Below are 5,074 nucleotides of genomic sequence, written 5' to 3'. Positions count from 1 at the left end.
GCCAAGTATGTAGATAGACAGTGGCTCTCTGTAGGTTGTTCCACAGCGGGGAAGGCCAGAGTCACAGACTGGGTGATTGTTTAGAAGGAAGTAAGGGTTGTGATGGCACAACTTACATTGTGTTACATCGCAGAAAGCCTTATCAGTTCAGTAATTGGTCTATCAGGATAGTGTAACTTGTTAATTTTGTAAGGCATATCTCTTTGATCTCTGATTTTGGCGTTAATTTTTCAATTAAGTTTTGACTATGTGTCTTCTCCCCATCTTGGATGAAGCTTGAAGGAATCATGCTAAGTGAGATAAGTTAGAAAGGGAAGGATGAATATGGGATGATCTCATAGACAGAAGTTGAAAAATACTAGCATAATGCCAGTTCTGCCTTTCCTGGGCAGACAATCCCACCGTTGTGTCCTGGAACCCCACCTCTCCAGAGCTGTACCCCAGTAGGGAAAGGTAGAGACAGGCAGGGGGTATGGATCCACTTGCCGACGCCCAAGTCCAGTGAAGAAGCAATTACAGAAGCCAGACCTCCCACCTTCTGCACCCCATAATGATCTTTGGTCCATATTCCCAGAGGGATAAAGAATAGGGAACCATCCAATTGAGGGGATGGGATATGGCATGCCGCTGGTGGGAACTGTATGATTTGGACCCCTCTTCTCCCACAATCTTACCTATCATTATTAAATGACTCATAATTAACAATAAAAAAAAAAAGAAGTTGAAAATAAGAAAACACAAAGGAGAACTTGAACTGGGTTTGGTGTATTGCACTAAAGTAAAGAACTCTGGAGTGGGGGGAGTGTTCAGGTCCTGGAATATGAAGGCATTGGACCTAGAAGGAGTTGAATTGTTTTGTGGAAAGCTGAGAAATGTTATACATGTACAAACTACTACTGTATCTTTTTATTTTTTATCTTTATTTAATTTTTGGATACAGACAGCCAGAAATTGAGAGGAAGGGAGAGATAGGGAGACAGAGAGACACCTGCAGCCCTGCTTCACTACTTGTGAAGCTTTTCCCCTGCAGGTGGGGACCGGGGGCTTGAACCTGGGTCCTTGCGCACTGTAACATGTGCGCTCAACCAGGTGTGCCACCACCCAGCCCCGGTATTTTGTTTTTTGTTACTGTATTTTACTGTTAACTGTAAACCATTAATCCCCCCAGTAAAATAAATAAATAAATAAAAGTTTTGACTATGGAGATATATATTCCTCTTTATCTGCAGTAATGTTTACACAACCAGTTTTCAAATTTTCCTCTTCAAACTAAATTTTTAAAATATATATATTTATTTATTATTGGATAGAGACATATAGAAATTGAGATGGGGGGATGTAGAGGGGGAGAGAGACAGAGAGGAACCTGCAGCACTGTCTCACCACTTGTGAAGCTTTTCCCCTGCAGGTGGGGTCCAGGGTCTTGAACCTGGGTCCCTGAGCACTGTAATGTGAGCACTTAAGCAGGTGTGCCACCACCTGGCCCCCTTCTTCATACTTCATTCCAGATCCCCACGCCTTCCCCCAACTATATCCTAATGTAACACACTTTTATGTTCGAATGTGTCTTAGTGATTATTATTTTTTAAAATATTTATTAATTTACTTGCTTTTGTTGCCCTTGTTGTTTTATTGTTATAGTTATTGTTATTGATGTCATTGTTGTTGGATAGCATAGAGAAAAATGGAGAGGGGAGGGGAAGACAGAGAGGCGGAGACAAAGAGAGACACCTACAGACCTGCTTCACCACCTGTGAAGCGACTCCCTTGCAGTTGGGGAGCTGGGGGTTCGAACCAGAATTCTTATACCGTCACTGCACTTTGCACCACCTGTGCTTGACCTGCTGCGCACCACCAGACGTCTTAGTGATTATTATATTTCTCTGCAATTAATATATATATTAAATATTTTAGTACCATTGACTGAAAGACTGTAAGTGCTGAAACATGTTTTCTTAATGTAATGATTGAGATATAATTATTAGACATAATCTAGCATTCAAAACAATACAGCATGTTGCGCATGTCATAATTATTAAACATGTGATCTGTTATAATTAGTGCACACACTAGTTGTTAAATGCTATTTCTTACAACAGTGAGTCAGAGTGTAGCACCGATGCTTTCTCAATTTTCCATTTTCACACATTCTTAGAAGATGTTTTTACATTAGTAAGTAGATGAGTCTGTAAACAGTTTTGTCACATCATTGTCACTCCACATCAATGTCACTCCATTCTTTGGTTTCATTCCTTCCTAGACTCACTAGTGATCTCAGGGTTACACTTTATGGAGAGCAATTATTTGGCAATCATCTGACTTGCAAAACAATTTGTTTCCCAGTCACCAAAAAAACCAAAAAAAAACTACATACTTTCTCAACACAGTCTTATATTTAAAACTGAAAGGACAAAAGTTGCTTGGGGGTTTTACACTCCAGACTAAAGCACCATTTAAAGATTCTCAGTGAGTAAGAGTAATGCCCTTTCAATTGCAAATAGCTATTGTGAAAGAGGTGGAAAATGAAATAGGAGAGACCTTGTCCACCTTCCTCCACAGGCAAATCTTTTAATGAAAGAATACAGATCAAGTAGAAGGTTCAGAAACTAATAAGTAAGTGTGCATCTCCTACTTCAAGGTCTCCTGCGGAAGGTGCAAGGCCACTGATGGAAAATGTCAGATCATCTTATTGAATTTGCTACGACTTATGATAGGTCAGCTCAGGCTAGAGCTGGGTTGGCCATCATGCAGTGTGTGTGTCTAAGTCCTGGAAATACAACCAAGCAAGCAGAGATGAGGAGAGGGAAACTAGTTAATGTCCATATTGTTAAGATAAAAATTTTGATTTTGTGAGAGATTTTCATTTACATCTGTTAACATGAATGGTGGGAAAATAATTCTAGTATGACTATCTATTGGTGTTTACCGTAGTTTGGATATCTATTAGAAGAAAACACTTGAGGGGCTGGCTGGTGGCACACCTGGTTGAGCGCACATGTTACAATGCACAAAGACCCAGGTTCAAGTCCCCGGTCCTCACCATCAGGGGGAAAGTCTTATGAGTGGTAAAGCAGGCCTGCAGGTGTCTCTCTGTCTCTTCCTCTCTATCTTCTCCTTCCCTCTTGGTTTCTGGCTATCTCTAACAAGTAAGTAAAGATTTAAAAAAAAGAAAGAAAGAAAAAAGGATGGCAGGAAGAAAACACTTGACTTCACTTATTTTACATGTGAGAATCTGAAATTACATATGTAGACAAGATGAGGAAACGCTGCATAATTGAAAAAGACAAGTATAGGGGAAAAGATTTGAGAGTTATGTCCCCCCCTTGCCCTTGGCCAGTGTTTCTCTTTCTCTCTCTTTTATTTGATTTTAATTTAATTTTTTATTATCTTTATTTATTTATTGAATAGAGACAGCCAGAAGTCGAGAGGAAGGGGTAAATAGGGGAGAGAGAGAGACTTGCCGCACTGCTTCGTCATTTGCAAAGCTTTTCTCCTGCAGGTGGGGACTGGGGATTCGAACACAGGTCCTTGCACATTGTAACATGAGCGCTCAAACAGGTTCGTCACCACCGGGCCCTGCAATCACTGCTTCTTCTCTGTCTCCTTCTCCTCCTTTTAAAATTCATATTGAATTTCTTCTTTCTTCCAAATTAACTTTTATTTCTTTTTCTTTTTTTAAACTTTTTTTCCTTTTGTTGCCCTTGTTATCGTCGTTGTTATTGTCGTTGTTGTTGGATAGGACAAAGAGAAATGGAGAGAGGAGGGGAAGACAGAGAGGGGGAAAGACAGATACCTGCAGACCTGCTTCACAGCCTGTGAAGTGACTCCTCTGCAGGTGGGGAGCCGGCCTCAAACCGGGATCCCCATGCCCGTCCGTGCGCTTTCTGCCATGTGCACTGAACCTGCTTCCACTTTTATTTCTTCCTAAGGTAATATTTTATTTTATTTTGAGTGATACAGATAGACAAGAGCACTGCTCAGTTTAGGCCTATGTTGGTGATCAAGCATCAAAGTCTTTAGCATGACCATTAAGCTTTGTCCCAAATTAACTTCTCGAGCCTTCTTTCATTTCCTGGGTTGATTGGTCTAATAGTTCAAGGCTCGAGAGTAAACAAGAAACTTGTTCCCTTTAGTGCTTGTAATCATTACCATTCTACACACTCTGTAATTTTTAGACTGTACTTTTAAAGCAGTCATGATTGACAGCTCCTAAAAGTATGTTTCTTTTCCCCCTTCCATTTATTTTGTGTGTGTATGTTTGAGATTGAATTACAAGCTCTAAATGTCCAAATGCAGCAGTGACTTATCTGTGATGAAGCCTCAGAAGGTGACAATGACCGTGTAATTTTTACTTTTTTTTTTTTTAACAATCAGTCATGATTGACAGTTTCCAAAACTATGAATTTTTTTTTTTCTCTTTGCTTCGTGTGTGCGTGTTTGAGAACAAATTACAACCTCAGTATCTTCCAGGGCCCTCCAAGAGGAAGCAAAGACGCCTCAGAATGTGACAGTGATGGTGGCCTGCAGCCCTGGGGGGGGAGGGGGCGGGAGATCCTAGGCGACCAGGTCCAGCCACCAGGCGCTGTAGTTGCGCACAGTCAAAGAGCCCGCGAGATCTCAGAGGACCGCGGGCACTTCATGGCCACGCCCTCTCGCGCTCCTTCCCCCGCCCTTCCACCCCTACTGCGCGGGGCGGTGCACGCAAGGCGCGTCCTCCGCCGGACAGGGGACTCGCGGCCCCGCCTCCTACGCTTGGCCCCGCCACCTATGCTTGGCTCCGCCTCCTACGCTTGGCCCCGCCTCCTACGCTTGGCCCCGCCACCTATGCTTGGCTCCGCCTCCTACGCTTGGCCCCGCCTCCTACGCTTGGCCCCGCCACCTATGCTTGGCTCCGCCTCCTACGCTTGGCCCCGCCTCCTACGCTGCTCCCTCCCCGCCCCCCGGCCGTTCCGCCTGGCCCACACCGCCCCAGGGCGGTTGCTCGCGGCGGCCGCCTCCCTCCCTCGCCGACCCAATGGCGCGGCTGCCGCGTCAGTGATGTGAAGCGGCGCTCGGGCCCGTCCGACCCCCCCCA

The sequence above is a fragment of the Erinaceus europaeus genome, chromosome 2 (genome assembly GCF_950295315.1).
Source record: "Erinaceus europaeus chromosome 2, mEriEur2.1, whole genome shotgun sequence".
Classification (NCBI taxonomy): Eukaryota; Metazoa; Chordata; class Mammalia; order Eulipotyphla; family Erinaceidae; genus Erinaceus; species Erinaceus europaeus.
This window is presented reverse-complemented; position numbering follows the sequence as displayed.